Raw genomic sequence first — 12,161 nt, 5'->3', positions numbered from 1 at the left:
GAATTATGTGGAGACTTGACCTTTTTTCCTTTCATGATAGCTAGTGGCATACTTGTTGAATTATCCAAGTTAGAGCCCTTCTCATGGAAAATGTCTTGGTTTAAGGATTCATACTTGTGTATGAATGGTTAAGTATTCTCCAAAGAATGACTTAATCAATTAAAACTCAACACTAACCTTTGACTAACATTTGGTTAACCATTGACTAACTCTTATTCATTATTGCTTTACTTTCAAGTCATTTACTTTATGCAATTTAAATTTCAGTAATTTATCATCCATTGCCATTTACATTTCATGCAACTTGTTTATGTTTCAAGTCCTTTTCACTTTGCTCATTTGAGCCATATCTTATGATTGTATATATTTGTTTGTTTGTCTTTGTTTTGTTTGTGGTCTTAGGACCTTAAAAACACATCATAACAACAAAAACCCTAAAAAACAATTGGTGGACTGTTGGACTTGATCTGAACTTTTAGACTTAGAATTAGGCAACATTCCTTGTACTAAAGGACTTGGCAAATGCCAACATTTGAGACTGGGCTATCTTGAAGTGTGTCTTCATCTGATGCAAGACCTTTGAGTGTCATTGATTCATTTGCTAAATGCTCAATTAGTTGTCAATTGAGACCAATTGAGTTCCTATGTACTCTATCTTTTGTCAGTTGAAATAATTAGAGCTCCTATGTTCTCTAAATGTTGTCAGTTGGACCAATAGAGTAACCAGTGAATTCTGAAGGGATTAATTATTAACAAAAGAGACATACCAATATTAATAAGTGCAAGAGAGGACATTTTTGGTAACATTAATAATTGGTCAATTGATACTGGAAGACAAAATATCAATTGGGATATTTTGATTACTACTTGATATTATATATATATATATATATATATATATATATATATATATATATATATATATATATATATATGTTTGTGTGGTGGTAAGGGAAGTGGAAGAGATAAGATTGGAGAGAGAAAGAGAGTTATCAAAAAGAAAGAAAAGAAGAAAGGATAAGAACAAGAGAGAGGAAAGAAATATCAGTAAGAAGAAGAGAAGAGGAAAAGAGAAGAAAGAAGAGAGAAAGAAGAAAGAAGGGAGGAAGAAGAAGACCCATGGAAGCTCATCATCACTAATTTCAACTCATCATCTTCACCATCTCCATGTATTAGAGGTGAGTTCCAGTTAGATCCTTTCATTTAGTTAGAGATTAGGGTTTTGTGTTTTGAATCATGTTGATGTGTTATGGTTTATAGCTTATGCATGAAAGTTGTCATCAAAGATGATTCAAGCATGATTTCATGAGTATTATGATTCTCCTATGGATGTTGTGTTCTTTACATGATTGAAGGTTATTGTTGTTATTATAATTATGTGCTTCATGAACTTGTGAATCCATGGTGTTTATACATGTTGTTTGATGAGCCATGTCATAAGTTTTAATGATAGTTTGGGTGTTATGGTTGTTAAAGGTGAAACAAAGTATGCATGTTAGAAAAAAAAGAGGTCTCATAATGAATTTTTGAGGAAATAGAAGGAGCCAATCGATTGATTAAACTTTTGATTGAACCCGAGACCTCCTTGGTATGGGACAAGCCTTACCACTAAGCTAAGCTCTTATTGTTGAATATGTGTGCAAGGAACAAATGTTAACCTATATTCTTGATTAAGTTAGATTGTTAAATTATTTGAGTCTTGTAACTCCGTTTTGGACGCGGACGGTTGCGTTATTATTCTTATTCCATGTTATAGTATATTATGTGCCTTATAAATGCTATGAATTATATTATGGTAAATATTGTTGTTGTGTTGAATGTGAAATAACATGTTTTAAAACCTTATGAAGATGAGTGAGGAAACCTAGGAGAATGACTTGATTAATAACTTAGAAAGATAATCTAGGTTATGGAAATGAGTATACGGTGACGCTTGGACGGAACGATACCTAGGTGTGTATCGTGGATAAGTATTCACTTGGTAAACGAAGCAATATGCTTTGTATGGAACATGTGTGATTTATGTAATGAGAATGGATCATGTTATGATGTCATGAGAATTGATATGATATCATGAGAATTGTTTGATATTTGGTGAGGAACATTTGTTCTAAAAGTCCTATTTATTATTGAGAATCGATCACGTATTTAGAATTAGTTTTGATTATGCACATACCACTTCAAGGGCTTAGGTAAAGCGGTAAGTGGGGATGTGGCCCCAATGATTCGTACCTCAGTTGGGTTTGAGCCCCAACCATGGCGAATATGGGGGAAAGGTGGACACCTAAGTGGGTTAGAGTCTCATACGATAAAAGATACCCTAAGTGGGTTAGAGGCCCATATGAGTGACGGTCGCTTGAACCCGGGATTAAGCCTCATAGAGGACCCGATATCCACCGTGAAAGTCGGATCATACGAACATGCATGAACCAGGCCTGGCTTAGACGTAAGTCCGTTCGGGAATTGATGATTTGTGAATCCGAATAGTGATTTGTTGAGTGGATGCACTCAAGTGACATGTTTCCATACATTGCGATTATCCCTTAATTACTCAAGTCCTGGTTACAAGGTGCAAGTGATGCACAAGTAACGGAAGGTGAATACTTGAGTTAGAATCGAGTAGAAACCCTGTAGAGTCGAGTGCACCCATAGGATAGGAGAACTCACTAAGATTTTTATCCCATCCCATTATTATTGTTATTTTTCTGGTATTCCTTGCAGGTTGAATTCAAGAGAAGTTGTCTACTGATGTTTCAAGGAATGCAGTCATTCTGATCTTCCGTTGTGGAGTTGTGTACAATAAAGACATTGTACATAGTTCTTAGATTTTTATTTTCAGGCATTATTGTATAGCATGTCCCATTGATGTTTTAGTTGGACAAGTGTATATAATGATGCCATTAGGAACTTATGTTGTGTTCGTACCGATTAATAACACTTGTATGATATTATTCTAGATATATATTATACGAGTTATTACAGTTAGTATCAGAGCAGGTCAATTCTCGACCTAGCCTTGAAACATCATAAGTAAATATATTCCTACCTCATATGTGTGTTTAGCCAACATGATTCTTAATATCACTATATGTAGTATTGGTCCTGATCAACTTAATGCTATGTGCATGGTAGGTAGGATCATGGTTGAGCGACCACAAGGGCTCCGAAGTGTTGGTGGAACTTGTGCTTTGAGGGTAGGCTCAAGACAAGAGTTAGAAAGTAAGGAGAACCAGATGGCTCAGTTAAAGTTTCAGTAAGAGTTATGATTTAGGTAATGTAGAATTGTAGGGTGGTTTGTGGTCCAAGCAATCATGTAGTGCTGATGGAGTCGGGAAGTTGAGGATTTCTATTGGATACACTGTCAGAGCTTTGAGAGAGACATGAATTTGCTAGTGGAATAAGATATACCCACTGGTATGGAATAAGTATTGTAAGTAATTCCATATGGTGAAGGAGAAAGTATGGTTATGTTTCTCATATGTTATAAGGTCTAGAAGTGAGATAGTGCATCAGTGTTTCAATTTCTAAGGTCACTAGAGTGTCTTGGAAGAACGAGAGTATTTTAGAGAGTATGTTCAGAATGGTACCTTCTAAGTGGTTGAGAGATTGAGAGATAAGGATGTTTGACACCTTTGTGAAAGTCTAAGGTAGTGTTGAGGTCTAAGAAGAGACTCGAGGACATGAATGTCCATTCAGTGTTAATAAGAGACCATTATGGAATGTTAAGTTATCTAAGGATCAATTATAAGAGATTGTGTCTAAGAGAGATCACACATTATATAATAACGGAAGCTCTAGTGGGTTTTGGTTGAAGGAGATATGGTTTAGGAAAAGAGCAAGTAAATTGGATTTAAGGAATTCTAGTAGAATGGTTATGTAATTGGAGTTGAGAGAATTACCTTAGAAAAGAAGCAGATATAGAGTTCGGGAGCAGTGTAAACCTTGCATTACAACTATTATAGTGGAATGCACTTCAGATAAGAATACTATGAAGTCATAAGGATTTTACTGAGGCTAAGGTAGGGGTGTATGGTTGATGATCGCTCAGATGTGGAGATTTATACAGGAGAGAGTATGGTGGAAACAGTTAAACCTTGGTATTAAGAGAAGTATGTGATGGTGGAATTATGGTCACAAGTGGGTGTAGTGGATTCCTTGTCTTGAGATGGATGCGAAGTAACACACACTTTATTGAGTAGTGAGTCTTGTATTTTGAGAAGTTAAGTTTATGATAGACAACTAAAGACAAGCCAAGCTTGAGTATGGGCACTAAGTGTAGGATGTGAAATAAGCTATGTTGTAAGAACTTATGGGGAGACAATGAGGATTGTCCGTAGCAAGTATGATGAAGTGTGTAGTAGGTATTGGTTTAGAAGAAAATTCCATTCGTAAGTGTGTGGCAATGTTAAGATTCATCTTAAGTGCATTTTATTTGAATTGCAAGAGTAATAGTGGCTTATTGGAAGTCCAGTTGTTATTTACCTTCTTGAATAAGTGTTTGGTTGGTTGATCACGGAGTATAAACATCCACACCTTGTTGGAGCTAAGGCTATCCTAAATCTCATAAGTGTACCTTTGTGGATGTACAAATTGAGGATGGAGCTACAAGTCACCACAAATCAGATTGATAGTTTTGAAATTTGGATTTCTTAAGGTGTAGTGCGTAGTTGGTCATCTGTAGAGATATCATAGAAGTCAGATGTTTGGGGAACCAACCTAGTGAACCATACTCGGTGTGAGTAACTCTTGGATGTATCACTATTACAGATAATGAGAACCATAAGGAATGAAGTTGGAAGCGACTTACTAAGTGGTGAACTGGAAGAGATTAGTTCGGTATATTGTATGTGTTGGTAAGATGTAAAGTGGTTGGTCATAGTATGTCATTGGTTAACTCATTCGGATTCATGGCCTTAAATGTAGACTCCATGAGAGTGGTAATGGATGTGTATGATGATACTCTACCCTATTGGAAGGATTCATGAGTTAGACTTCCGAGGAGGAACGAGAATCAGATAGTCCTAAAGTTAACCATGTAACTCAGGTTGTATATTAGTAAGAGCATGAGCTAAGATTATTGAAGATGGATCAGGACGTTAAGGTGAAGGGTTCTAGATAAGAAGTGCAATGTTATTTCTAAAGGTGTGAAGCATTTTGTGATTCTGAGACTAGTATGGAAACTCACAGTTATAGTCTAGTTTGGTTAAGGTTTCTTGGAAGTGGCGTCTCATTAATGACTTGAAGTTCCTTGATGGTGTTATTTTGTTATTGGTCGAGATCATGTGTCAGCAGAAACCTTGAATGAATCAAAACCTATACGAGGATTTGATATGGAATATAGTAACAAGAATCAGGTATTGTCAAACTAATTTGGATAAGTTCATTCGAGCACAAGATAAATCTGAATGTCATACCCCTTTATAGTTGTAGTCGCGTGGCTCCTGCATATCTATCTTATGGAGGGTGTTGGTCATATTCTAAACCTTTGTGTGTCAGTAAGAAATTTATTATAATAATGGATGTCAGTGAGGTCCTAGTATTGTTTTAGGTGGTGGGCACTCTAGAGGATAGGCGTGGTCTTCTATGTAGATTGTTAGCTAACAAGTGGTGTCTAGGAATCACAAGTGTTTCACTGTTGGAATCAGAGTATCACAATGGAGGGTGATGGGTGAAAGAGCTCAATCAAGATTATGGGGATCAGAGAGATAGTTACTCATAAGAATGGGATTAATACAATCTCGTGCTAATGGTGTTATCTTATTGGAGTAGTAAGAGAGAAGTGAAATAATAGGAGTAAACGCTTGCAGCATATAGTATCAGATCAAGTGAAGTTGATGAGATTATCGATAGATGGATTACAAAGTTTGTCGCATTTGTTGAAGGAATAATAAGAGAAGAGTAGTCAATATTATGTGTAGTCAAGGAACCAATAAGTTTCCTTATGAAGATTTAATGAATATTGATTATCCAAATCAAAATAATATGCCATGGGTATGTTTTGTGTGACTCAGTACAAAGGGTAGTCGTGGTTTTTGGAAGGAAACTGACCAAATAATTTAGAGCGGTACATCAGATGAATTAAGTGGGAGCAAAGTGAAACGTTAATCCAATATTGGAATGAGGATATGGTTAAGACCATGGAGTATTGAGAGTTCATACGAGAAAGAAGTTGCCAAGGAAGATGAGTCGGAAGAATGAATATGTCAGAGGTTTGAAATCGAAGAGAAGTCAAGTGTTGACGAAGGACGGTGATACAAAAAGAGTTTATTTGTGGATTGGAGGAAATTCGGGGGCGAATTTCAATTTAAGAGGGGGAGAATGTAATATCCCATATTCCCTTAAATGCTCAATTAGTTGTCAGTTGAGACCAATTGAGTTCCTATGTACTCTATCTTTTGTCAGTTGAAACAATTAGAGCTCTTATATTCTCTAAATGTTGTCAGTTGGGACCAATAGAGTAACCAATAACTCTGAAGGGATTAATTATTAATAAAAGAGACAGACCAATATTAATAAGTGCAAAAGAGGACATTTTTGGTAACATTAATAATTGGTCAATTGATATTGGAAGACAAAATATCAATTGACCGATTATTAATGTTTTGTGTGACTCAGTATGAAGGGTAGTCGTGGTTTCCGGAAGGAAACTGACCAAATAATTTAGAGTGGTACATCAGATGAATTAAGTGCGAGCAAAGTGAAACGTTAATCCAATATTGGAATGAGGAGATGGTTAAGACCATGAAGTATTGAGAGTTCATACGAGAAAGAAGTTGCCAAGGAAGATGAGTCGGAAGAATGAATATGTCAGAGGTTTGAAGTCGAAGAGAAGTCAAGTGTTGACCAAGGACGGTGGTACAAGAAGAGTTTATTTGTGGACTGGAGGAAATTCGGGGGCGAATTTCAATTTAAGGGAGGGAGAATGTAATATCGCATATTCCCTTAAATGCTCAATTAGTTGTCAGTTGAGACCAACTGAGTTCCTATGTACTCTATCTTTTGTCAGTTAAAACAATTAGAGCTCCTATGTTCTCTAAATGTTGTCAGTTGGTACCAATAGAGTAACCAGTGAACTCTGAAGGAATTAATTATTAATAAAAGAGAAAGACCAATATTAATAAGTGCAAAAGAAGATATTTTTGGTAACATTAATAATTGGTCAATTGATATTGGAAGACAAAATATCAATTGGGATATTTTGATTACTACTTGATACTATATATATATATATATATATATATATTATATATATATATATATAATATATATATTATATATATATATATATATATATATATATATAATATGTTGTGTGGTGGTAAGAGAAGTGGAAGAGATAAGATTGGAGAGAGAAAGAGAGTTACCAGAAATAAAGAAAAGAAGAAAGGATAAGAAGAAGAAGACCAATCGATTGGCTTAGTGAAATTTTGTGAGAATTATCCCATTCATTCGATTGATCCATTTGATCAATCCATTGACATGAATTAATTCCTTGATAAATTAAAATATGCCACCAATGGGGGTCAAACCCGGAACCTCCTTGGTATGGAACAAGCCTTACCACTAGGCGAAACTCTTATTGTTGAATATGTGTGCAAGGAACAAATGTTAACCTATATTCTTGATTAAGTTAGAGTGTTAAATTGTTTGAGTCTTGTAACTCCGTTTTGGACGCGGACGGTTGCATTATTATTCTTATTCCATGGTATAGTATAATATGTGCCTTATAAATGCTATGAATTATGTTATGATGAATGCTAAACATTTTAGTTGTTTTGAATGTGAAATAACATGTTTTAAAACCTTATGATGATGAGTGAGGAAACCTAGGAGAATGACTTGATTAATAACTTAGAAAGATAATTTAGATTATGGAAATGAGTATACGGTGATGCTTGGATGCAAAGGTACCTAGGTATGTATCGTGGATAAGTATTCATTTGGTAAACGAATCAATATGCTTTGTATGGAACATATGTGATTTATGTAATGAGAATGGATCATGTTATGATGCCATGAGAATTGATATGATATCATGATAATTGTTAGATATTTTGTGAGGAACATTTGTTCTAAAAGTCCTATTTATTATTGAGAATCGATCACGTATTCGGAATTAGTTGTGATTATGCACATACCACTTCAAGGGTTTAGGTAAAGCGATAAGTGGGGATGTGGCACTAATGATTCGTGCCTCCATTGGGTTTGAGCCCGAACCATGGAGGACATGGGGAAAGGTGGACACCTAAGTGGGTTAGAGGCTCATACAATGAAAGATACCCTAAGTGGGTTAGAGGCCCATACGTGTGACAGTCGCTTGAACTGGGAATTAAGCCTCATAGAGGACCCGATATCCACCGTGAAATTCGAACCATACGAACATGCATGAACCAGGTCTGGCTTAGACGTAAGTCTGTTCGGGGATTGATGTTTCGTGAATCCAAATAGTGATTTGTTGAGTGAATGCACTCAAGTGACATGTTTTCATACATTGCGATTATCCCTTAGTTACTCAAGTCCTAGTTACAAGGTGCGAGTGATGCACAAGTAATAGAAAGTGAATACTTGAGTTAGAATCGAGTAGAAACCCTGTTGAGCCGAGTGGACCCATAGGATAGGAGAACTAACCAAGATTATTATTTTATCCCATTATTGTTGTTATTTTTCAAGTATTCCTTGCAGGTTGAATTCAAGAGAAGTTGTCTACTGATGTTTCAAGGAATGCGGTCATTCTGATCTTCCGCTATGGAGTTGTGTACAATGAAGACATTGTACATAGTTCTTAGATTTTTATTTTCAGGCATTATTGTATAGCATGTCTCATTGATGTTTTAGTTGGACACATGTATATAATGATACCACTAGGCACTTATGTTGTGTCAGTACCAATTAATAACACTTGTATGATATTATTCCAGATATATATTATACGGGTTGTTACAATTCTAGTAAGTGAGATTGTAAGTCTCCCATTCTTCATGGCATTGTGTGGAGACTTGACCTTTTTTCCTTTCATGAGAGCTAGTAGCATACTTGTTAAATTATCCAAGTTGGAGTCCTTCTCATGGAAGATGTCTTGGTTTAAGGATTTATACTTGTGAATGAATGGTTGAGTGTTCTCCAAATAATGACTTAATCAAAACTCAATACTAACCTTTGACTAACATTTGGATAACCATTCACTAACTCTTATTCATTATTGCTTTACTTTCAAGTAATTTACTTTATGCAATTTAAATTTCAGTCATTTATCATTCATTGCTATTTACATTTCATGCAACTTGTTTATGTTTCAAGTCCTTTTCACTTTGCTTATTTGAGCCATATCTTGTGATTGTATATATTTGTTTGTTTGTCTTGGTTTTGTTTGTGGTCTTAGGACCTTAAAAACACATCATAACAACAAAAACCCTAAAAAACATTTGATGGACTGTTGGACTTGATATGAACTTTTGGACTTAGAATTAGGAAACATTCCCTGTGCTAAAGGACTTGGCCAATGCCAACATTTGAGACTGAGCTATTTTGAAGTGTACCTTCATCTGATGCAAGACCTTTGAGTGCCATTGATTCATCTGCTACTCTATCTTTGTGCTTAATTGTTATTTTGTTTTGGTCTATGTTTTATGCTTTGTTCTAAGTTGATCAAGGAATATTTCATCTGATACATTGGAAGACAATGAAGACTGCTAGCTATTGGAATGCTTGCTTGGATGTGGCTATCTTTATTTGATGTCTTGATCTTTATGATGTCTGGATATTGCTTATTGGCTGATCAAATTCCAAAGGAAATAAGGTTTCTATATGACATTCTTGTCAGTTGGATTGCATCCCATTGGTCAGATCTTTTCAACTCTTAACTTTTAAATTTGTGCTTAGGATAACCTCTTAATCTCCTCCCACTTCTTAAATTTCAAAACTCTCCCTCTTTTCAAAAATCTTCTTTGCTTGTTTTCTAACTTATACATGTTTTAATGATTAGAAACTTTGGCCTTATGCCAATAAATTTTCAAAAATTTTCTTAATCAAACTTTGTACTCAATCAATGAATTTCTTATAAAAAAAATTATATCTACTATTATGATATTTAGAATTGATAGAAATAAAATATGAATATTTGATTTGATTTTTTATTTTTATTGCCTTTTAAGTTTTAATTCGGTAAGAATTTGTTGATATTTCAGATAAAATCTTATTGTTCTTAAGAATCAATTACTATTCGTCTCCTCAGGTGGAAGGGTTTATTCTATTTTAAGTTCCAACATACAAGTTATTTGACTTAAATATTTTTTTTTTCGAATACAAAAAAAGAAAAAATTCGATTTCTATTATTTCTTTAAGATATGTCTATCAAAATAAGAGAAAAGTCTATGAAATCATGACTTCGAGTATCAAACATTTGGGTTTCATATCTATGCATACGAGATTTTTAAGGCAACTAATCGATGAAACTTTTACTTAAAATCCATTATTATTATTATTAAAATTTCCTAGAATATTAAAAAATATGACAAATACATATAAAAATAGAGAAAAATATTCAAATTTCTTACCTCGATCTGCACTAAAGGGTATATATCGTATTTTGATTAAGATGAATGAAAGAAAAATAGAACAAAGAAGAAAATAAAAGAAATAAATGTAAAATATGATTCTCTAGTAGTTTTCTAAACACACAAATTTTAAGAATATAAAAAACAAAATTTTTATTTCACGAACAAGATTCAAGAATAATCTTATTTGATAAAAGAAGATTAATATATTTGAGGATATGTTGGTAACGAGAGTAAAAAAAATGACCATTTGTTTATGAAATAGTTCCTTACAATACTAATTTATTATAGGATTTAAGAGTCATAAGACAATTGTTAAGACAATTGTTGAGTCATGACTTAGAGAATTTTTTTAGAATAGAAAGGAATAATCCAATTAAGATAATAGATTTGACCTAGATTAGATATCAATTGAAAAAAAAATACTTTTTTATTCAAAACCCAGTAGAAAAGAAGGGAAAGTCTACGAAAATCATATCATATATAAAATTAAAAGAAAAAAAAGCCTTGAAGGTTTCATCCCTTAAATGATAGGAGGTGTTAGGGAATGGTTTGAAGTAGTTGAATAGGAGGATCACTATGACTACATCTCTTGGTAAATTTACTAAAGATCAAAATGATTTATTTGATATTATGGATGAGTGGCTATGGAGGGACTGTTTTATTTACATGGGGGTTGGTTCATATGTACCGCCTTTGTAATTTCATGGTATATTCATGGATTGGTAACTTCCTATTTGGAAGGTTGTAACTTCTTAAATGTAGAAATCTCTATTCTGACTAATAGTTTATCACACTCTTTGTTGTTAATGTAGAAATCTCTAAATGGAGAGTTTACCTGTTGGTGCCTATTAGATGGCATGTTCACTTTTGTTGCTATTCATGGTGCTTTCTAATTAATAGGTTTTATGTTACATGATTTTAACTTGATCAATCTTTTCAATGACAGCCTTATAATGCAATCACATTCTCTGGTCCAATTATTATTTTTGTTTTTCCCCTAATTTATTCGTTGGGCCAATTTGGTTGGTTCGTTGTGCCTAGTTTTGGTATAACAACTATATTTCAATTCATTATCTTTTATCAAGGATTTTACAATAGGACATTAAAACTATTTTATATGATGCGAGTTGGTGGTGTATTGGGCACTACTGTACTATGTACTATTCATGGCACTACTGTAGAAAATACCTTATTTGAAGATGGTGATGGCTGAAGCGCCGCTAAAAATACAGAGTCGCCACCAGATTTTATTTATTCCAAAGGAAAGGGAAAATAGTGATAAAACCCCAAATGAGAGAAACTATCTCGCAACCAAGAGCGGATTCAGAAGTCGATTATGCAAGGGGAAGGTATTAGAACCCCTCACATCCATGGTACTACATGGGAACCACTTGCTTGTATCAAATGCGTATGGATGTTTATTTATCTGTATGTTGTTTGCTATCGGGAATGAGATGAGAGAATAAGATGGGATAGAAAATAAGTTTTAAGTTAGTGTGCTCGCTAAGGATTTGGGCCCTCGTGGCTACGTATCCCCATACGTGCAATGGGGAAGTCAGAGCTTCGTAGTTCGGCTCAAAAATGGAATATTTGTTTGGTTGTTTT

At 34.3% G+C, this 12,161-nt stretch overlaps 1 pseudogene; it reads left to right on the top strand.

Moving 5' to 3' along the window:
• Positions 1–11,120: 11,120 nt before the first annotated feature.
• LOC127098597 (photosystem II D2 protein-like) lies at positions 11,121–11,769 on the top strand (annotated as a pseudogene).
• The last annotated feature ends 392 nt before the right edge of the window (positions 11,770–12,161 follow it).

The sequence above is a fragment of the Lathyrus oleraceus genome, chromosome 6, assembly GCF_024323335.1.
Source record: "Lathyrus oleraceus cultivar Zhongwan6 chromosome 6, CAAS_Psat_ZW6_1.0, whole genome shotgun sequence".
Classification (NCBI taxonomy): Eukaryota; Viridiplantae; Streptophyta; class Magnoliopsida; order Fabales; family Fabaceae; genus Lathyrus; species Lathyrus oleraceus.
This window is presented reverse-complemented; position numbering and strand designations above follow the sequence as displayed.